Source organism: Pan troglodytes, chromosome X (genome assembly GCF_028858775.2).
Source record: "Pan troglodytes isolate AG18354 chromosome X, NHGRI_mPanTro3-v2.0_pri, whole genome shotgun sequence".
Lineage (NCBI taxonomy): Eukaryota > Metazoa > Chordata > Mammalia > Primates > Hominidae > Pan > Pan troglodytes.
The window spans coordinates 70155250-70178956 of record NC_072421.2 but is presented as its reverse complement, the minus strand read 5'-3'; the positions used below and the strand labels follow the sequence as shown (position 1 = coordinate 70178956).

Below are 23707 nucleotides of genomic sequence, written 5' to 3'. Positions count from 1 at the left end.
TATTTATGTACTTAGGCCATTTTGTGTTGCTATAACAGAATACCTCAGGCTGGGTAATTTATAAATAAGAGGTTTATTTAGCTCATGGTTCTGGAAGCTAGGAAGTTCAAGAAGCACGGTGCTGGCTTTAACTTGGCCTCTGGTAAGGGGTTTTGTCCTGTGTCACAACACGGCAAAAGGTCAAAGAGTAGGAAGGCACATGCAAAGAGGCAAAATCTGAGGGGCTTTATAACAACCCACTCTTGCAGGAACTAATCCATTTCTGCAAGAACTAATCCAGTTTTGCCAGAGTGAGAACTCACTACCATGAGAATGGCATCAAGCCATTCATGAGGAATCTTCTCTCATGACCCAAACAACTCCAACTAGGCCCACCTCCCAACACTGCCACATTGTGGATCAAGTTTTAAATGAGTTTTGGTGGGGATGAACAAACCATATCCAAACCATAACATATACTATTGAAATTAAGTTGATATTAATCCAGACTGTATTGTTAAAAGTTAAGATGTTAATTATAATACTCAGGCAACCACTAAAAAAAAAATATACATATACATATATATACACACACATACATATATATACACATATTTATACATGTATATAATACATTTTTATATATGTAAACTAACAAGAAAATTAAAACGGTACAGTGGAAGATATCTATTTAATAAAAAAAGAATGCAGTAATGGAGGAATCGAGCAACAAAAAAGCCTAAGACATGGAGAACAAGTAGCAATGTGGCATACATAGACTATGCCTTATCAGTAATTATATTAAATGTAAATGATTAAACATTCCAATTAAAAATTACAGATTGGTCAAATGGATTTTAAAAACATAATTCAACTATATGTTGTTCATAAAAGAAATACTTTAAATTCAAAGGCACACGTGGGTTGGAAGTAAAAGGATGGCAAAAGATATAGCATGCGTACGGTAACAAAAAGAGAGCTGGTGTGGCTATACTAATAGACAAAATTATAAATATATGTCACCTAACAACAGAGCACCAAAACATATGCAACAAAAACTAAAGAAGTGAAAAAGAGAAATAAGAAATTTAACAATAATAGTTGGAGATGTCAATACCCCATTTTCAATAATAAATAGAACAGCTAGAGAGAAGATCAAGAAGGAAATAGATTTGGACAATGTGATAAACCAACTAGAGCAGAATATACATTCTTTTCAAGTGCACGTGGGACATTTTCTAGGACAGAACATAAGTTAAATCACAAAAGAAGTCTCAGTAAATTTAAAAGGATTGAAATCATACAAAGTACTTTGGAATTAAATTAGATGGAAAGGAATGAAATTAGAAATCAATAAAAGAAGGAGATTTGGGTAATTCATAAATATGTGGAAATTAAACAGCACACTCCTAATACAAATAGGTTGAAGAAGAAATCACGTTGCTTCATAGCCTTTTGGCTAAGTTCAAGCGTAGTATCTGTCCTTATCAGTTTAATATCTGATACATCCTCTATCTGAGGACAATACATTAAACGGATTTTTGGAGCAGGGAGATGGAATAAGGACTAGTTTCCTCCACTCCATGCATCAACCTGGTATTGCAGTACCTCCAGAAATGGTGCACCCCTCCCAATAAGAAAAAAAAATTAAAAGAAATCACAAATAAAGTTATAAAATACTCCAAGATGAATGAAAACAAAAACAAAACATGCCAAAACTTATGGAGTGCAATGAATGCAGTACTCAGAGGGAAATTTGTAACTGCAAAGGTCTGCTTAAAAATAAGAAAGACTACAAATTAATAACTTAATCTTTCATCTTAAGAAAATAGAGAAGAGCAAACTAAACCCAAAGCAAGCAGAGGAAAAGAAATAATAAAAATTAGGTGGGGCATGGTGGCTCACACCTGTAATCCCAGCACTTTGGGAGGCCAAGGCAGGTGGATCACCTGAAGTCAGGAGTTCAAGACCAGCCTGGCCAACATGGTGAAACCCTGTCTCTGCTAAAAATACAAAAATCAGCCAGACATGGTGGCATGCTCCTGTAGTCCCAGCTACTCAGGAGGCTGAGGCAGGAGAATCACTTGAACCTGGGAGATGGAGGTTGCAGTGATCCAAGATTGCGCCACTGCACTCCAGCTCTGGGCGACAGAGCGAGACTCTGTCTCAAAAAACTAAATAAACTAAAAATAAAAATTAGAGCAAGAAGAACTGAAATAAAGAATAGAAAAACAATAGAGAAATTTGGTGAAATCGAAAGTTGGTTCTTTGCAAAGCTCAGCAAAATTACAAAACTTTAGGTAGACTTAAGAAAAAAATGTCTCAAATTATGAAAATCAGGAATGACAGTGGAGATATTACTACCCACCTTAGAGAAATAAAAAGGAGTATAAAGAGCCAGGCACAGCGTCTCACGCCTGTGATCCCAGAACTTTGGGAGGCCAAGGCGTTAGGATCGCTTGAGCCCAGGAGTTCGAGACTAGCCTGGGCAACATGGTGAGACCTCGTCTCAAAAAAAAAAAAAGAGCATAAAGGAATACTATGAGCAACTGTATGCCAACAAATTTTATAACCTAGATGTAATGAAAATATTCCTAGAAAGACACACAATACCAAAACTAACAAGAAAAAATGGAATGGAGTATCTGAATAGACCTAAACCAAGTAAAAGAGATTGAATTAATAATTTTTTGAATTCCCACAAAGAAAACCCCAGGCACATATGGTTTCACTAGTCAATTCTACTGATTGATACCAATAATGGTTGATTTTATTTGTCAACTTTATTGGGCCACAGAAATGCTCAGATACCTGGTTAAACATTATTTCTGGTTGTATGTGTGAGGGTGTTTCCAGAAGAGATTACCATTTGGATTAGTAGACTAAATCAAGAAGATTTTCCCTCTTAGTATGGGTTGGCATCATCCAATCTGTTGAGGGCCTGAATAGAACAAAAGGTGAAGGAAGAATTATCTCTCTCTCTTCCTCCCTTCCCTTCTCTTCCCTCCCTTCCCTTCCCTCCCCCATCCTCCCCTCCCGTCTCTCAATGACGGCTTGAGCTAAGATTTCAGTTTTCTCCTGCCCTAGGACTGAGATTTACACCATCAGCCCTCTGGTTCTCAGGCCTTTGGACTTGGACTAGAACTTACACCATCATTTCTCCTGGTTCTCAAGCCCTCAGACTCAGACTAGAGCTATACAACCAGCTGTCCTTGGACTCCGGTTTGCAGATGGCAGGTCAAAAGTCTTCTCAGCCTCCATAAGTGCATGAGCCAGTTCCTCACAATAAATCTATTTTATGTAGATAAATGATACATTTATTCATCTAGATATTTATTTTTACATATATTTCTAGAGAGTGAGAGAGAGAGAGAGAGATATCCTATTTGTTCTCTTTCTCTGGAGAACCCTGACAAATAAAACTTCCCAACTATGAAGCCAGTTCTACATTTATACCAAAACCAGATAAAGAAATCACAACAGGCTGGGCACAGTGGCTCACGCCTATAATCCCAGCACTTTGGGAGGCCAAGGCAGGAGGATCACTTGAGCCCAGGAGTTCAATTGAGACCAACCTGGGCAACTTAATGGGACCCCCGTCTCTACAAAAAATTTAAAAATTAGCTGGGTGTGGTGGTGCATGCCTGTGGTCCAGCTACTTGGGAGGCAGTAGGTGGAGAGGGTGGGATGGGAACTGTTTGAGCCCAGGAGGTCAAGGCTGCAACAAGCTGTGATCACACCACTGCCTTCCAGCCCAGGTGACAAAGTGAGACCCTGTCTCCAAAAAAAAAAAAAAAAAGAAAAAAAGAAAGAAAAGAAAAAGAAAACAAAAGAAAGTAAAAGACAACTCACAGAATGGGGAAAAAAAATTTGTGAATCAAAATATTTGCAAATCATATATAAAGGACTTGTATCCAGAATACATTTTTTTTTTTTTGAGACAGGGTTTCACTCCCATCACCCAGGCTGTAGTGCAATGACGTGATCTCAGCTCACTGCAACCTCTGCCTCCCGGGCTCAAGCCATTCTCCTGCCTCAGTCTCCTAAGTAGTTGGGACTACAGGCGTGTGCTACCGCACCCGGCTAATTTTTGTATTTTTTGTAGAGATGGGGTTTCACCATGTTGCCCAGGTTGGTCTTGAACTCCTGACCTCAAGTGATCCACCCACCTCAGCCTCCCAAAGTGCTGGGATTGCAGGCATGAGACGTGGCACCCAGGCTCAGAATACATTTTTAAAACCCTTAGTACTCACCTAGCAGGCCAGGTGCAGTGGCTCATGCCTGTAATCCCAGTGCTTTGGGAGGCCAAGGCAGGAGGATCACTTGAGCCCAGGAGTTCAAGACCAGCCTGGGCAACATAGCAAGACCCCCATCTCTACAAAAACTTTTTTAAAAAATTAGGTGGGCATGTTGGTGTGCACCTGTAGTTTTAGTTACTTGGGAGGCTGAGGCGGGGAGGATTGCTTGAGCCCAGCAGTTTGAGGCTGCAGTGAGCTATGATTGTACCACTGCACTCCAGCCTTGGTGACAGAGTGAAACCCTACCTCTAAATAACAAGAGCAAAATAACCCAGTTTTAATATGGGCAAAGGATACACATAGACATTTCTCCAAAGAAGATATACAACTGGTCAATAAATACATGAGGAAATGCCTGACATCATTAGTCATTAGGGAAATGCAAATCCCAAACCACTATGAAATATCACTTCACTCCTACTAGGATGACAATAATCAAAAAAGATGGATAATAGCAAATGTTGGCAACAATGCAGAGAAATTGGAACCCTCATACATTGCTGGTGGAAATATCAAATGGTGCAGCCACTTTGGAAAACAGCACGGCAGTTCCCTAAAAAGTTAAATAGAGTTGCCAAATGACCCAGAAATTCTATTCCTAGGTATATAACCACATATCTTCACACAAGAATGTGTACATAGATTTTCATAGCAGCACTATTCATAACAGCCAAAAACTTGGAATCAACCCAAATGTCCATCAACTGATAAATGGATAAACAAAATGTGTATCTATACAATGGAATTCAGCCATAAAAAGAACAAATTACTGATACGTACTACAATATGGATGAACTTTGAAAACATTATGCTAAGTGAAAGAAAGACACAAAAGGCCACATATTCTATTATTCCATTTGTATGAAATGTCCAGAATATGAAAATCCATAAAGACAGAAAGTAGATTACTGGTTGCCAGGGGATAGGGGAACAAGAAGTGAATGCTCAATGGATATGAGGTTTCCTTCATGGGTGATGAAAATGTTCTGGAATTAGATAGTGGTTGCACAACTTTGTAAATATGCTACTTGTGAATATACTAAACAATGCACTCTAAAAGGGTAAATTATATCTCAAGGAAAAAAAAGGCAGAGGGACAGATTTGGCTCATGGGCCATAGTTTGTCAACTCCTGGTCTAAAGCAATGATTTTTGGAGTCACACAGACCAGAGTTAGAATCCTAATTTTCAACTTATGAGCTCTATGACCTTGGACAAGTCACTTAATAGCTTTAAGCCTCACTTTTTTATATGTTGGGGATATGTATAGTATCTCCCTTGTATTGTGTGAGGGTGGAGTTAGGTCAAATGTAAGCTCCATGAAGGCACTCAATCTCCAGGGCCTAGAACTGGCAGGCTCTCAATATACATGAATGAATAACTAAAGGATTTAACACAGTCGCTGACTCATCGTAATAAATAATAGCAAATCCTTATACAGTATTTACTGTATTACAGGTACTATTCTAAGTGCTTTGCAGAACTTTATTTCATTTAATACATAGTATTATTATCATCCTCATTTTCCAGATGAGGAAACTAAGGTACAAAAAAAATTATGTAACTTGCCCAAAATTATACCGCTAGCAAATGGTACAGCTAAAATTAAAACCCAGGCAGTTGTGCTCATAAGTCTATGCAATAAATGTTGAATGTCAATTATCATGATCATCATCATAGAGTTTAAAACATATCCAAGGATACAGATCTCCTTTCTCCTTTTGGCATCTAAGCACATACTAACAACTCTACTTCCTCAGTGTTTGATTTAGGGTGAGGATGCTTCCCAAGTCTCTGATGTTCTGCTAGAGAACATGTTCATTCTTTCATCCATCCATTCATTCATGTATTTATCAAGCATGTACAGGATCCCTACTGTGTTCTAGGCCCCGTGCTATATAGAGATAAAAAAGACATACTCTCTATCCTGAAAGAGCTCAATGTCTAGTCGGGAAGACAATTATAATCCACAGTGAAAAGTGCTGTAGTAGAGATTATGCAAGAGTGCTATGGAAGCAGAGAAGACCCAAGCAGGGAATAGTGTGGAGGTAGGAAGAAGGAAGGACCTGTGAACACTTCCTGGAGGAAGTGGTACCTGGAGAATGTTCCCAAAAAGGAATGTGGATTAGTTGGGTGTAGGAAGGGAGAAATAAGTCAAGATTAGGTTAAAGTATGCATATATATATAGACTGAAAGGCCCGGGAGCCCTTGGTGAAACCCAGGGAACAAACGGCACAGAGTCCAACATGACCAAAAGCCAGGTGGCAGAGGGGACCTGAAAAAGCTCCTAAGGGCCCAAGTGCCATTCAAGTTTGGTCCTGAGCAACTAATTACCCAGCATTCCCCAACCCCTTACCCTACTTTATTTTCCTCTGCAGCACTTATCACCATCTGACATGTACATGCTTGTTTATTTACTATCTGTCCCCTCCCACTAAAATGTGAGCTCCCTGAAGGCAGAGACTTTGTTTTGTTCACTGCTATATCTCCTTTGACTACTGCATACACATGTTTGGATTGCCTGCATTCATAGGCACTCAATAAGTATTCTTAAATAAATGAATGAATGAAATAAAATCAATAAACTAATGTCCTGAGAGCTCTAGGGAAGACAGTGATGATTAAGATACAGGACCCAACTTCCAGGAACTTATAGGCTTAGCGAGAGACCTAATACATGAGCATGAGTGCCTATTGCACTCTGTCTCCTCTCTTCTTTCACTTCCTGCTTTCTCTCCTAGAACTTTCAGACCGTTGTCTGACCATTCAAAATTCCCCATCCCTCACAAATATTTCTCCACCGCATCCAGGACTTCCTAGTTCCCAAAAGTGGCTCATGTTCCAACATACACCTGCCCTCCTTCCTGGCTCTGCCCATCCAAAATCTCATTCCTGGTAGCTGTCCAAGTCTACTAGATGTTGTTAGCATGCTCAAACTAATTTTCACGAATGTATGACTCACTTCCAGAGTAATCTAGGGTATATTACTTTTTTAACTTTTCATTACGGGAACTTTCAAACATAAATAAAGCAGAGAGAAGAGTATAATGAACCCCCATGTACCCATCACCCAGCTTCAACAATTGCCAATATTACTATTCCTATTTATTCTATCCCCCATTTTTTTCCTGAAGAATTTTAAAGCTGATCCCAGGTATCATACCATTTCATAGCTGATAAATATTTTAGTATGTATCTCTAACAGATAAGGACCTTTTCTTAACATAAACACAATACCATTATCAAACTCAACAAAATTAATAATCCCTTATCATCTGTGGTGGCTAATACTGAGTGTCAACCTGATTGGATTGAAACATACAAAGTATTGATCTTGGGCATGCCTGTGAGAGTGTTGCCAAAGGAGATTAACATTTGAGTCAGCGGGCTGGGAAAGGCAGACCCACCCTTAATCTGGGTGGACACAATCTAATCAGCTGCCAGCGCAGCTAGAATATAAGCAGGCAGAAAAATGTGAAAGGAGAGACTGGCCTAGCCTCCCAGCCTACATCTTTCTCTCATGCTGGATGCTTCCTGCCCTCGAACATCAGACTCCAGGTTTTTCAGTTTTGGAACTCCGACTGGCTCTCCTTGCTCCTCAGCCTATTGTGGGACCTTGTGATCATGTGAGTTAATACTTAATAAACTTCCCTTTGGCCGGGCACAGTGGCTCACGCCTGTAATCCCAGCACTTTGGGAGCCCAAGGCAGGTGGATCATGAGGTCAGGAATTCGAGACCAGCCAGGCCAACATGGTGAAACCCCATCTCTTCTAAAAATACAAAAATTAGCCAGGTGTGGTGCCGCATGCCTGTAGTCCCAGCTACTCAGGAGGCTGAGGCAGGAGAATGGCTTGAACCTGGGAGGTGGAGGTTGCAGTGAACCGAGATCGTGCCACTGCATTCCAGCCTGGGCGACAGAATGAAACTTCGTCTCAAAAAACCATGTAGTTCTGTTTCTCTAGAGAACCCTAATACATCAGCTAATACCAATCTCTGTTAAATTTTACCCAGTTGTCCCCAAAATATCCCTTACATGGATTTGTTCAAATCAGGCTCCAAAGAAGGCCCATACATTAGGCATATACTTGTTAGGTTTAAGTCTACTTGATAAAATTTCAGGCCTTATGGAAAAGTGGGGACTAATCAGCTTGAAGCCCCTCTGGACATTCCAGATTCCCTAACCCTAGGAGCTTCAGGATAGCCTCTCCCTGGCTGGAGAAAGGAGCTAGCCATTCAGGCCCCAGGTTCCTCATCAGATCCTTTTTCTGTTCCCCAATAAGGGGTGGAGGGACTGTCACCTTGCGGTGGAGTGGGGAGACAAGGAGAACCAAAGAAATGCCTTGCAACCAAGTTTTTGGTCTGCCTCCTGTCCAACCACCCCTAATCCCCACCTCCATCCTAGCTGACCTCAGAAATATTTGGTTCAGCTGCGTAAATGTCATCGTAATTACAGTCATTCTTTGGAGCTGCTTATCATTATGCCTAATTACAGTACAGCACAATAATCATTATGTGTATCATTAAAGATGTGTCAGATTGACTTTGCCATGAGTTTTATTTTATTTCAATACTAAATTGCTCCAGTAGGCACAGCCTTTAGAGCTTGTTGCTCCTGGTCCCTACTGGGGAGCAGGAGACCAGCTGTTGGCCAGCCTGCATCTGAGCATCCCATCCTGTCCCATCCAGTCCTGTACACTGCCACCTGCACTGGCTCTGCTGCAGCCCAGTTCGGAGGTGCCTGCCTGCCTGCTTGTCTGCCCTTCTGCTGCATGGACTGCACACCTGGGCTTAAGGCAGAGTGATTTGCACTTAACAAACAACAGAAACAACCAAAACAACAAAACCCTTCAGGCTCTGCCAGCATCAACCACTGCTTCCCCTGTCCACCAGGATCTCAGTCAAGCTTCTCATTGATTCAATCCATGCAACATCTTCATTATTCTCCCTATATGATGATAGGGAATGTGAAATGAGCTGATATGTCCAAAGTCATCGGGTTCATCATTAGCAGAACCGGAAAAAGAACTAGAAGCTATGATGCTGAGCCAGAGCTTCTGTGGGAGCCCTGGCCAGGTCAGGCTCCATGCGTTAGGCATTCGTCTCTGGTAGTGGATGCATTTTCAGTTTTCAAATGTACTAAACGATGCTATCTGTGCTGCTGGGCAACTTCCTGAGAAGCAAGCACAGGAGAGTTGAGGGGTGTGGGGGCAGGGAGCAGTACTTTTCCAACTCGTGTTTTCGTGCTGTGAGAACCAAACCGAGAGCCTGGACGAGGTCACCCTACACCTTGCCTCACTGGTACATTGTCAGGCTGCCTCTGCCAGCAGACTTCTTGCAGCTTGCCAGAACCAAGGTCGTCACGAATCAGATAAACCAGTGTTGAAGAAGCATGTGTAACATATCAAATCATTGCCTAATGAGCCTTTCCTCTGGGTCCTGTGCAGACCCAACAAGTGAGTTCAGTGCATGTTTGCTCAAATGCTCATTTATTCAGCCAGCCTTGAGTGAGGGCCGTCTTTGTGCCCTGCGTTGTGCTAAGAAAGCATCTTTGTGCTATGTAGTTCTTGCTCCTAAGAGCTGCACTCACGGCCCAATGGGGAAGGACAGCATGTAAACAAAGATGCCAGAGTAGGCCAGAGGGCTGTAAAAGGCCTTATGGATGGCCAGGCGTGGTGGCTTATGCCTGTAATCCCAGCACTTTGGGAGGCTGAGGCAGGCAGATCACAAGGTCAGGAGATCGAGACCATCCTGGCCAAAATGGTGAAACCCCATCTCTACTAAAAATACAAAAATTAGCTGCGTGTGGTGGTGCGTGCCTGTAATCCCAGCTACTCGGGAGGCTGAGGCAGAAGAATTGCTTGAGCCAGGGAGTCAGAGGTTGCAGTGAGCCGAGATCGCGCCACTGCACTCCAGCCTGGCGACAGAGTGAGACTCCGTCTCAAAAAAAAAAAAAAAAAAAGCCTTGTGGAAACACACGGGAGGGAATGAGGAACTCTGACTTTGGGGAGTTAGCAAAGACTTCAAAGAGGTTACATTTGAGCTGGGTCTTGAAAGCTGAGTAGGAATGGTCTAGGCTGAGAAGGGAGGGCTGGGCATTCTCTGCAAAGGGAATGGTGAACGGAAAGGCAGGGAGGTGTGACAGAGCGTGAAGGAACCCAGGATCCTTTTGCAGATAAAGAGGAAACGAGTTTCCATTAATGTATCTCATGGCCTTAATAATTTAAGGTCAGACCTGGTTGACTGGTTTTCCATGACCTTTGCTTCCCTGCCCCGCTTTTGTGCCAGCCTTTTGGCCTTTTTGCAGTAGCTCTGAATTTAGCTCAAAAGCTTATGCTGAAATACGCCATTTCATTTTGTTCATTCTATATTTTGTGCCAATCACACTGGCCCATTGAATGGCTTAGCTATATGTTATTCTAGGTTTCGTGGAGCAGCAAAAGGAGGCCTTTTTCTCCCTAGAGTCAAACTCAAGGAAGCAGAGCCTGCTGTGAGAAAGGATGGCACAAAATCTTTGAGGACACCTGAACTCCATGGGCTAGGCATTTGCCGCCCATGTCTGTTGTCAGCTGAATGGTGTGTTTGTTTAGCTGTGACTGCTCTCTTCATTAGAGGGGCATTAAAATGCTGTTGGTTTGAGTGTGGCAAGGTGATAAATCATCCTTGTGTGGACTCTTAAATAAACTATTAGGGGACAAATCTAAGTGTGCCTTTGCTAATCTGTTGGTGAGCATTAGCCACATCTAGAGCCTTGGAGGGGCCCAACAGCCATAAGTTAGAGTTTTTGTAATGAAAATGAAACCCCCTTCATTTATCTAGCCTCAGACCTTTTCACACAATTTCTTCCTGTGAGCCTCATAGACAACCCTTTAAGGTTGGTGGGGTGGGAACTCATGCCCCATTTGACCAACGTGGCGACAGAGCCTTGAAGAATTAAGTGTTGGTGGAAACCAGGCCCCTGATCGCAGTGCTGGGGACCTTTCCTACTACTCCGTGCTGCCTGCTGCTGAGCCAGCCTTTCCCCTGTGCCATGTGGGCCTGGGCAGAGGTGGCACTCACACATTTACAGGACAGCTGGCTGCCGGGAAGCACCAAGTCTACAACTGTGGAACAGGCTCCCCGCTATGTTCACAGTACCCTTGCCTTAAGAAACACCTCTGGATGCTTGCCATGTTAGCACCAAACTAGTGTAAGGTAGATAAAGAATGACAAAGAGCAACCTTGGAGAGCAAATACCCCTCCAAGATCTATGTCATTTACTCCCTTCTTACCAGCAGGATCAGGTTCAACCTACATAAATCTATTTTAGTGTATTTTAATTGCTTGTAAACTAAGTGTTTCCTGTATATGCCACTGACCATGAATAATTAGAATCATTTCAATGACTGGGTTTTGGAAAGTGAATGGGAGAGCAGACAAAAAGGGGCTGCTCAGAAGCGAGAGTCATTTGTTAAAGCGTGAGTGGAAGCGTTGTCTCAGCCTTCCCCAGTTTTGGTTTGTTTTTTTCATGATGTCACTAGAGCCGCCTGTTTTTCAGCTACTCTGGCTGCCCTTCATTTTGTATGCATCTCTCATGTTAAGTAATGCCAGCTGCTGACAATGACCAGGCCTGACTGGCCACATGTCAGAGTCATTCATTCACTCAGCAAAGATGTATGGAGCGCCTACTATGTGCCAGGCCCATACCAAATCTTAGGGACAAAGAAAAGAATAAGGCCCAGTTCCCACCCTTGAGGAGAACACTGCCCAGTGGAGGAGACAAGCACAAAAACAGTTACACTAGAATGTGTAAGTGATAGAATCAAGAGGCAGTGAGCTGTGGGAACACAGAGGAGGAACTTACTCCATCTGGGGGAGCTGGGAATGGCACAGTAGAGAGGCAACATTTAGCAAGGGCTCAAAGGAAACAGAAGAATTGACCAGATAAAGAGGAGTGGGGAGAGACACTTCAGGTCAATGTGGCTACAGTTTAGGGGCCGTAGCCCAGGTCGTGGTGTGCGATAAGGCTGGAGAAGTCAGCTGAGCCAGACTGTGAAGGCCTTTGTATGTCCTGCTTTCAAGTTTGGACTCAGTCCTGCAGTCAGTGGGGAGCCGACCATGGTTTTTAAGCAAGGGAATGACATGATCAGATCTGAATTTCTGATGGAAAGCTCAGGAAGGGAGGGGAGACAGGGAAATCAGTTAGAGGCTGACTAGGATTTTGCTTTGTCTTCCGTCTGGATTGCAGGAGCTCCTTGCCTGCACCTCTATTATGGTTCTTCCCACAGTGCATTATAATTGATCATTTGCATAGCTGTCTCTCCATTCACTCCTTGAGGGCAGGGGCCAAGTCTTGTGCATCTCTTCATGACCAGAGCCTGGCACACAGGAGTGCTCAAGAAACATTGGTATCATGTGAATGAGTGAATAAATGAATCAATAGGTGCTGAGCAAGTGCAACTCCAGTTTGCCCCAAGTAACCTCTCTGATGGGTATATCAGAGATAAATCCTACTCTGATGGAGTAGCAATTCCATCCATGGCTTTTCCCCTCTCTGCCAAGCCCATCATTCTATCGTGGTCCATCACAAAACAAAGATGCATTATTCAAAGCAGACAAGAAAGTTGCTTACAGAGCTGTGTTGGTGCTGGTTTTGACCCAGTACTCTGTTCTTTCTCTACAAATTAATTTTTGATGACTTGTTTACAGTATATCTTCATTGTCCTTATTCCACTTCTTGTGCATTTCATACCTTCTCTTCCTTCTTACTTAAATCTTGCTCATCCTTCAAGGCCAGTTCAATTGCCTCCCATCTCCTCCATGAAGCCTTATTCATTACTCAGCCCCCATACTCAGAATTAAGAATTCCCACTTCAGAATTTCCCTTGAGAAATGACTTACCTCTGACATTCTTCTCATCATAGTTATTCCTGTACTTGTCTGCATTCTCTACTAGACTGTAAGCTCCTCAAGACCAGAGATTATATCTGTGTCATTATCATCTCCCCAGCACCTACCACACTGAATCCTGCCCCAGCAGATAACCAGTGAGTGTTTTCAAATATAGGTTGGGCATCCCAAATTTGAAAATCTGAACTCTAAAACGCTCCAAAATCCAGAACTTTTTGAGAACCAACATGGTGTGCAAAGGAAATGCTCACTGGAGCATTTCAGATTTCGGATTTTTGGATTAGGCATGCTCAACTAGTACATATAATGCAAATAGTCCAAAATCTGAAAAAAAATTCAAAATACAAAATACTTCTGGTCCCAAGTATTTTGGAAAAGGGATATTCAACCTGTGATACCCAAAGCATAGTGCTTTCTATCGGGCTCTCCCCTGAGAGATAATGCCAGTCTTGGGAGTACTCTATGCCTCTTTCTATCTTCTTGCACACGGTTAGATATAGTTTTCTTTGTTTAACAAGTAATGAGGAAAAAAAATCATTGCTCATCAAACAATGGGAATATCACAGAGATAGAGATCTCCTAAACCATATTATTTCGGGGGTCTTTTTTTGTACATATTTAGAGGGTACAAGTGCAGGCTTCTTATATGCATATATTGCATGGTGGTGAAGTCTGGGCTTTTACTGGACCCATCACCCATTATTTCGGGTATTTTGATGAAATCAGGAACGTTCAGGATGGTATTATTTCAGGTATTTTGAATGCACAAAATTCAATGCCTCTAAACAAAGCATAAACACACTAACCCATTCAGGGTCATAAGTACAAATCTTTCTTGAAGAGCTTATTGTATGGTGGGACTTTTTGAGTAAACAAAAAAAAGATGATGAGCATTCTCTTTGGAAGGACTTACAATTAGCTCTACTTGGAACACATTATGCAAAATACCAAGAATTCAAATTTTCCAGGTAGAAATGTCCAGCAGATGATTATAAATGCACGTCAGAGGCTGGTGACAAACACTGACAGGACCCAGAGATGTAGGATCTCCACGTAGGAGTGATTACAACACCAACAGAGGGCGCGAACTCCTGCAAAGAGAAAGAAGAGAGGCTGAGGATATAACCTGGGGGCACCTACATTTCAGAGACAGGTGAAAGAAGAGGATCCAGGGAAGGAGACTGAGAAGGAACAGGGAGAGCAGTGGTTATGAGAGAGAAGATAGTGTGATGACATGTGCTGGAGAGAGATCAAATAGGATGAGTGATAACTGAAAAGAAGACCTTAGTTGGGCAATTAGGAGGTCACTCTTGATGTCCTAAAGCAGGAATAGCAAATGTAGGGCACATATGACTACGTGCCCTCAGACCCCACCCTGCCGGGGTCTATGTACTCCTATGGATACATTACAAATTGATCATGGCCTGCTTCCCTGTTGAACCAAGGCACAGCTTCAGAATCTTTCTCAACACAGTACCCCAAGCAGCTACTACCAATTGATCCAAGTTGTCAAGAAGCTGAAATCTCTTTGCCATCTCTCTTCTAAAAAACAGTTCAAGGCTGGGCACGGTGGCTCATGCCTGTAATCCCAGCACTTTGGGAGGCCAAGGCGGGTGGATCACCTGAGGTCAGGAGTTCAAGACCAGCCTGGCCAACATGGTAAAACCCTGTCTCTGCTAAAAATACAAAAAATTTAGCTGGGTGTGGTGGTCCACGCCTGTAATCCCAGCTACTCGGGAGGCTGAGGCAGGAGAATCGCTTGAACCTGGGAGGCGGAGGTTGTAGTGAGCCAAGATTGCTCCACTGCACTCCAGCATGGGTGACAGAGTAAGACTCCATCTCAAAAAGAAAAAAAAAAAGTTCATTGGAGGTGTGGGTTGCAGTGAGTTGAAGTGTCTGAGAAATGAGGAGGTCAAGGTGTTGAAGAAAAGAGAAATTTTAAGAGGTTCAGAAGTGAAGGGATGGAGAGAGGGCAGTTGTTTGGAGTAGTGTAAGGATCAATTCTTATTAATCCTCCAGTAGAAGCAGTTTTCAAAGTCATCTTAGTACTTGTCCAGCAACAAGCCAGGTAAAGCAATATCCCTATACCCTTCCTTCTTCCATCCCCACCCTTGGCTTAAGGAAAATTTGATGTAAAAAACCTTCGTGTGTAGGCTTGTTTCCAAAATATTCATTTGATTAACAGAGACATATGGTATAACCAGAGTTGGCTCTGCACACAGTATGAAGAAGGAATTGTCTCTAATCGTGGAAATTTGAGGATCAGCAGTGATGGGGCAAGGTATTAGTCTTGGCCAGGGCTCTTCCCTAAAACTCTTGAAACCATACCCTGAAGGAAAATTCTGGCCTGCAGGGAGACCCCTGCCACCCTGCCCTTGTCTTCCCTGTCTCCTCCTCTAGACCTCCTTCTTCCCCTTCCCAATCTAAGCCCCTTCTCATTTTTATCTCTTCTACTCCTTTCTGTCACCTCTGTCCTGTGCCTCTCTCTCCTACCACTTCAAGTTTCTCATTCCCTCCTCTTCTTTTCCATCTTTCTTAATAGTCATTTTCACTTGGAATCCTTCTCTTCTTGATCTCTCTGCCACTCTTTCTGGCTTCAGGGTTTTGGGATACAGGGTAAGCTCTTAAGAATTCACCCTCATTCAGTCTAAATGGACATTTGTAGAGAAATCCAATTTTACTACTGCCCATTACATTCAGAGCTCTGTTTCTTTGTACAGTTGATAAAGCACAAGAAAAAGAATGATAATATTCAGCATTTAATAGTATTTACTGAGCATTTATAATAAGCCAAGCACACTGTTCTAAGTTCTTTACATGAATTCACTCATTTATTGTCACAACAATCCTAAAAGGTAGGTTCTGTTATTATTCCCATTTTACAAACAAGAATACCAAAATACAGAACGGTTAAGTCACTTGCCTAAGGTCACACAGCTAGTAGATGGTTGTGTTAGTCCATCTGCATTGCTATGAAGGAATACCTGAGGCTGGGTAATCTATAAAGAAAAAAGACTTAATTGGCTCACGGTTTTGCAGGCTGTACAAGCATGACACCAACATCTTCTGGCGAGGCCTCAGGAAACTTTCAATCATGGTGGAAGGCAAAGGGGAGCCAGCATGTCACATGGCCAGAGAGGAAGCAAGAGAGAGACGGGGGAGGTTCCTGACTCTTTTAACAACAAATGTGACATGAACTCTCAGAGCAAGAATGCACTGATTACCATGGGGAGAGCACCAAGCCATTCATGAGGATCCGCACCCATGACCCAAACACATCCCACCAGGTCCCACCTCCAACATTGGGGATCACATTTCAATGTGAAATTTGGAGAGGACACACATCCAAACTACATCAGTGTAGAGCAAAGATGTAGGGCTCATCCCATATGACTCCAGAAATCTCAGTCTTTAACTGCTGTGCGTATTGCTTCATGACATAGTGGAAGCCTATAAAATGGGAAGTTCAAAGTCATTGGTTCAAGTTCACATCTCTTAACTGTATTACATAGTGTTAAGGTTATGATCTTGGATAAGTCACCTGATTTGTCCAGTGCCCCCCACATGTGAGGGCATTTTATTGTACACTAACCAATACCACATACTTTAGCTTGGATTTATTCCTCTGCTTTTGCTATAATTATATCTTCCCTCTCTATTTGATTGTCATCTCCTTGAGAGCAGTCACCAGACCTTATTTATGTTTTTTTTTTTTTGGTACTCAGCTTGCCCCCAGGGCCTAGAATGATGCTTAGCACCTAGTACAATGCATGCATGTGCACACATGCAAACATATACACGCACACACACACTACTGTGGATTGACTAACATAAGAACCTTACTAATTAGATGACATGCAAATGGGCTATATATATGTGTTCACGAAAGCCTCTAAGTACTTTAGCTAATGAAATAAGATGTTAATATTGAGCATATTCTTTGCTTAAATGTAATTAGTGCTCCAGTTACAGTGAGCTATGATTGCATCACTGCACACCAGCCTGGGTGACAGAGTAAGATCTTGCCTCTAAATAATAATAATTATTATAATAATTAGTGCTCCATTAAGATAACATTTCCCAGGTTTACCTGATTATTTTGCTTAATAAACTTTTTTATACCAATAGGTAAAATACCGTTAAAATATCTGAAAAATAAAACCATTTCCATGCCCTCTTCATTCACTCAAACAATTCTTGGCACGACCATGCACTGGTGTATAAGCCTCACCACCAAGCAGTTCTTAAGTGCCAACTCTGTGTTCAGAGGTAAAATGAGTACCACAGGTAGGATACAGATGTAGTCTAGACAGGACACCAGGTTTCTATTCCAGCAACTAAGAATTCACTTTTTTTCCATCCCCATCTTCACCTCCACATGTAGCATCTTATCTTCAATAGCCCCTATCTCCCTGACCTTTTGGTTGTGCTCTGGACACTCCCAATCCCCCATCCTCCTGCCTGCTCACAAGTGCTTTTGATGTGCTGCTTCCTGCCAGTTCAATTCAACAACTAATGGAGTTATTATTTTTGTTTGTCTGTGTTGTAAAGCCATGGCAATAAAATCTACTCCCAATAATATCACTGCAATTTTATGTCCTTAAAATGTACCATAAATGCCATATGTATTCACTGAATTTCCTGTAAACAGAAATGTTTTTCTGGGAAAAAAGAGGGCTTTTTTGTTTCCATCATGGTTGAGCCTAAGTTCTTTGATGGAGTAATTGGTGATATAGGAAAGATTGAGAAGCATCATTCAAGACCATGTTATGGTTCAAAGTGCTGGTGCCGTGTTATTCTGGTTATGATGAGTTCTTTTCAAACAGTGATTCAGGACAAGAAATGCTCTTCCTGACCAGAACCCACATTACCATCACAGGCATGACTTCCCCAACTAAAAACAGTAAAGCCTCAGGGGTCTGCAAGAGAGATTGGCATTGACCTTGGGCTTGCCCTGATAGAAGCAAGTATAATTTTTAGGAAAAAGTAGACTGTGAGTTAACAATAAAAAATGTGAGAGCTGCTTGGATTTTTATAGAAAGGGATTTGGACAGAAGCTCTTTCTTTCTTCTTCTTTTTTTTTTTTTTTTTTTTTTAACGGAGTCTCGCTCTGTCACCCAGATTGGAATGCAGTGGTGCAATCTCGGCTCACTGCAACCTCCGCCTCCTGGGTTCAAGAGATTCTCCTGCCTCAGCCTCCCTAGGAGCTGGGATTACAGGTGTGCGGCACCACACCTGGCTAATTTTTGTATTTTTAGTAGAGACGGGGTTTCACCACTTTGGGCAGGCTGGTCTTGAACTCCTGACCTCGTGATCTGCCCGCCTCACCCTCCTAAAGTGATGGGATTACAAGTGTGAGCCACCACGCCCAGACTTTTTTTTTTTTTTTTGAGACAGGGTCCCACTGTGTCACCCTGGCTGGAGTGCAGTGGTGCAATCTTGACTCACTGCAACCTCTGCCTCCTGGGTTCAAGGATTCTCATGCCTCAGCCTCCCAAGTAGCTGGAACTACAGGCATGCACCACCATGCCCAGTTAATTTTTGTATTTTTAGTAGAGATGGGAGTTCACCATGTTGGCCAGGCTGGTCTCGAACTCCTGGCCTCATGAGATCCACCTGCCTCAGCCTCCCAAAGTGCTAGGATTACAGGAGAGAGCCACCACGCTCAGCCTCATCACAGTATCTCTTTCCCATCCACTCCATCCCCACAGCAATCACTCTGGTTCAAGCCTTTTTTGTCCCCCACCTTGTACTATTGCAGGTGCCTCTACATCAGTCACCCAGCTTTGCATTTGCTGCTGTCAGTTCCCATAAGGCACAGCTCCAGTCCTGACCCTGCCTCATTGCCTGTCACATCATGTCCTGTCTCCTCAACATGGGAATCAAGGCTTCCTGTGCTCTCTTTTTCCAACATTAGCCCACTAACAGCGCTTGCTCTTCCCCAAACTTGTCCTGCATTCTCTTGCCTCCTCTAACTATCCCCCGACACACACTCCATGCCTGCCTGTCTAGAATCACCCCATCCTTCAAGAACCTAATTCGCCCTCCTGGATGTGAATCTGTTCAGAATCCCAATCATTTTATTTCATTCATTCAGCAAACATGAATTGGGTGCCTTTTATTTTCCAGGCCTTATGTTAGGAGCTGTGGATAATATAAAGATTAAAAAAAAAAAAACAGTATTCTTCCCTTGTGGATCTCTGTCTAATGGGCCAGAAATAAAGACATAACTAACTCGAAATACCTATTATGCTGCCCCTAACTCCCATCCTATAGATTCTTTTCCCTCAGCCCATAAATATACTTAATATCCTCCCATCTTAAAACACCCACCTACCCCAGCCCTACCCCCGTATCAAACTCCTGAAAAAAAAGAAAAAAAAAAAAACAGTATACAGCAGGGGTCCCCAACCCCCCTGGGGCCACGGGGCTGGTGGCCGGTTAGGAACCGGGACACACAGCAAGAGGTGAGCAGCAGGCAAGTGAGCATTACCATCTGAGCTCCACCTCCTGTCAGATCAGGGGCAGCATTAGATTCTCATAGGAGTGTGAACCCTATTGTGAACTGCATGTGCAAGGGATCTAGGTTGCGCACTCCTTATGAAAATCTAACTAATGCCTAATGATCTGAGGTGGGACAGTTTCATCCTGAAACCATCCCCACCTCCCTGGTCCGTGGAAAAATTATCTTCCACAAAACCGGTTCCTGATGCCAAAAAGGTTGGGGACTGCTGGTATACACTAGTCTCCTTCTTAACCGCCCTTTTCTTAGTTTCAGTTACCTGCTGTGTCAACTGTGGTCCAAAAATATTAAATGGAAAATTCCAGAAATAAACAATTCTCAAGTTTTAAATTGCATGCTGTTCCGAATAGCATGATAAAATCTCACACTGTCCTGCTCCCTCCCACCCAGGATGTGAATCATCCCTTTGTCCAGAGTATCCATGCCATCTATGCTACCCGCCATTAGTCACTTAGTAGCTGTCTTGATTATCAGACCAACTGTCACAGTATCACAGTGCTTGTGTTCAAATTACCCTTATTTTGCTTAATAATGGCCCCACAGCACAAGAGTAGTGATGCAGGCAGTTCGGATATGCCAAAGAGAAACCATAAAGTACTTCCTTTAGTGAAAAGGTGAAAGTTCTTAACTTAAGGAAGGAAAAAAATCATATGCTGAGGTTATAAGATCTACAATAAGAACAAATCTATCCATGAAATCCTGAAGAGCCAGGCATGGTGGCTCACACCTGTAATCCCAGCAATTTGGGAGGCTGAGGCGAGCGGATCACTTAAGGTCAGGAGTTGGAGACCAGGCGAGACCAGCCTGGCCAACATGGTGAAACCCTATCTCTACTGAAAATACAAAAAAATTAGCCAGACGTGGTGGTGCGCGCCTATAATCCCAGCTACTCGGGAGGCTGAGGCAGGAGAATCGCCTGAACCTGGGTGGTGGAGGTTGCAGTGATCCGAGATCATGCCACCGCACTCCAGCCTGGGCAAAAGAGCCAGACTCCGTCTAAAAAAAAAAAGAAAGAAAGAAAAGAAATCTGTGCTCTGTGCTAGGTTTGCTTTCGCGCCTCAAACTGCAAAAGTTACAGCCACAGTAAAGGATAAATGCCTAGTTAAGAAGGAAAAGGCATTAAATCTGTGGGTGGAAGACAACAGAAACCTGTTCTGATTGACAGCAATCAGGCTCGGTACTATCTGCAGTTTTAGGCACCCGCTGGGAGTCTTAGAATCTATCCCACGGGAATAAGGTGGGGACTACTGTATTCCCGTCATCACTCTCATCTCTGCCTCCTCACTCCCATCAGGCCTCTGCCCACCCTCCACTGACTTTGCTGCAGCAAAGGTCTCTTTCCAATGGACAAATCAGAAGACACCTTTCAGCCTCCCTCTTTTTTACCCTCTCAGCAAGATTTCAAATTGTCGCCAGAACTGTTTCCACTCCTGTGCCCACCTCTGAAGTATTGCTGTTCCCCATGATTTTTCCTTGCCTCTCCCCTCTTCTTACTCTGTAGTAAGCTCCCCCCACCCCCAGCAACCATGGCAATCTTGTCCAATTCCTTGATTTTATGTTGCTGGTAACTCCTAAATCTATGACATGCATTGTGTCGTAGGCCCAACCTCTCTCCTAAACTAAGAGACCACTCTGTCATCAGCATCCTGACCCTCAACATGCTCCTAACTGAACTCCCCTCTCACACACGTACACCCTACCACCGAACCTTCTCCTCTGCTTGTATCCTTCATCCCGTTCATGCTCCTCCCACACAGCCAGAAATCCTTGCCATTCCCCTCTTCCTTATTCCCCACATGCAATTTACTGTTTAACCCTATTGATGCTATCTTTGAAGTTTTTCTATCATTCTATTCCTTCCACCCTCTCCTGGTTCAAGCCCTATTACCATTCCACAGGGCTACAGCAGCAGCCTTCTAACTGGTGTCCCTACTTGCATTCCTCTCCTCAAATTCCGATACTTTCTCCGCGCTGTAGCCTCTGAGCCCTCTAAAATGCACAGCTGATCTCTTCATTCCCTCATTTAAAAGCTTGCAGAAGGCTGGGCATGGTGGCTCGTGCCTCTAATCCCAGCACTCTGGGAGGCCAAGGCAGGCAGATTACCTGAGGTCAGGCGTTCAATCAAGACTATCCTGGCCAACATGGTGAAACCCCGTCTCTACTAAAAATACAAAAATTAGCTGGGCATGGTGGTGTGCTCCTGTAGTCCCAGTTACTCAGGTGGCTGAGGCAGGAGAATCACTTGAACCCAGGAGGGGAGGTGGAAGCTGCAGTGAGTCGAGATCACGACACTGAACTCCAGCCTGGGCAACAGAGTGAGACTCCATCCCAAAAAAAAAAAAAAAAGCTTGCAGTATCTCCCACAAGCTTCCACTCACTTATCCCACAAATATCTACCACCTACTAGGTGCACACACTGTTTTGGAAACTGGCAATGCAGCAGGGAACAAAACAATGTCCTGCCTTCACGGACCTTCTAGTCGGGGATAAAGCCAAATGCCTTAGCAGGACCCATCATGAAATGCATGCCTGCCTCCCTAGCCTTGTGTCCTTCTTCTCCTTGTCCCGTGCCCCCTAGTCATATCTAATTCACTTCAATACCTGAAATGTGCCCCTTATGTTTCATACTCTCTGCCTCCCTCCCATCCTCTATACCCCCTTTGCAGACTCTACTCCACAGTCACTTTTTCTGGGTAGTGTGTAGGCTACCATAGCTAGTGCTGATCTTCAGAATGACGTGAGTTCAAATCTCTGCTCCACACATACCAGCTGCATGACTTCTGTCAAGTTATCCTACTGTCCTGTGCTTCAGATCCTCAGCTTCAAATGGAAACAATAATAGTACCTACTGCATGGGTTGGTTGTGAGAATTAAGTTAGTCAATCTATTAAAAATGCTTAGACACTTTAGGTGCCTGACACATAATAAGCTTGTAATACGTGTAGTATTGTTAATATTATACCACTCATCACACTGCTCTATAATAATCCCTCCTATGAAACGTGTCTTATTGTCTTTGTACCCCAATGACTAACCTAGCTGGGCACATAGTAGATACTTACTAAATGTTGAAGCAAGGATAAAAGGATTGGTGGATTCAGGTTCGTTGCTTGGTTTCCTCTAACCAAACATGATTATGGAGGAATAACAGCAACCTTAGGGCTTCTTCTGAATATCTTTTTGACCAACTATCTAATTGTATGCCGCTTTCACTGTGTGAGTAAGACCTGGAGAGACATGAACAAGAAAAGAGCATTGAGGTGGGCTGAACTGAACTCAAGCTTGGGCTGATCTGAACTCAAGCTGAGCTATTTACATTTCTTTCTTCATTGACTCTAGGGTTGAGAAGGGACCAACTACCCTAGAATAGCCACTACCTTTCACTTCCATCCCTCTGCCCCATCTCATACTTTCCATTTGCCCCCTTTTCAGTACCATGTTCCCCCTCAAAAGTGCATAAACTGAAGCCCAGAAAGCAAAAGAAGTGCTGAGGGGGAAAGGGGAAGGGGTGGAGAGAGGTTAGCACCTCCCTCTTTCCTTCAGTGAGATCAAAGCCAGCATTTTCCCTTGAAGGTCAGCTGGCCTCTTTCATCCCCTGCTCCACCTGTCTGGGAATGGGATTGCTGCTTGCCCATTTCCTTTCCTCTTCGGGGCTGGAGGGGCCTCAAGCTATTTCTAGTTCTAGCCAAATCCCTCCACTCCAACATCTCTTTTGCCTTACGTGATCATATTTCCTTTCCACCTCGCCAGTAAGTAACAAGCGGCAGGACCATAGGGCAGAAAACTATGAGAGAAGTCAGTTTCTCCACAGGCTAGTCAGTTTCTCCTAGGCTAAGCTAATGGCTTAAGCAAGCGGGGAGGGACACTGAGGCTGCTGGGCTTGGTCTGGCAGGAAGAACAGACTCATCTTTCTACATCTCGGCCCTAAGCGCTTCACCTGACATCCTTCAGGGTGTGGATGAGGCTTGGTTAGGCAAGGGCCTCTTGCCCCAGGAGAAGGGAATTCACATTTATTGAAGTC

At 43.3% G+C, this 23707-nt stretch overlaps 1 protein-coding gene and 1 non-coding gene across 14 annotated transcripts in view; both read left to right on the top strand.

The window, feature by feature from the left end:
* HDAC8 (histone deacetylase 8) overlaps positions 1 to 23707 on the top strand; it is a 245363-nt gene that overhangs the window by 196287 nt on the left and 25369 nt on the right. The gene's annotated exons all lie outside the window — the stretch shown is intronic.
* On the top strand, positions 1419 to 1609 carry LOC112207253 (U2 spliceosomal RNA). The gene has a single exon (XR_002941699.1). It is a non-coding gene; the product is annotated as a U2 spliceosomal RNA (small nuclear RNA).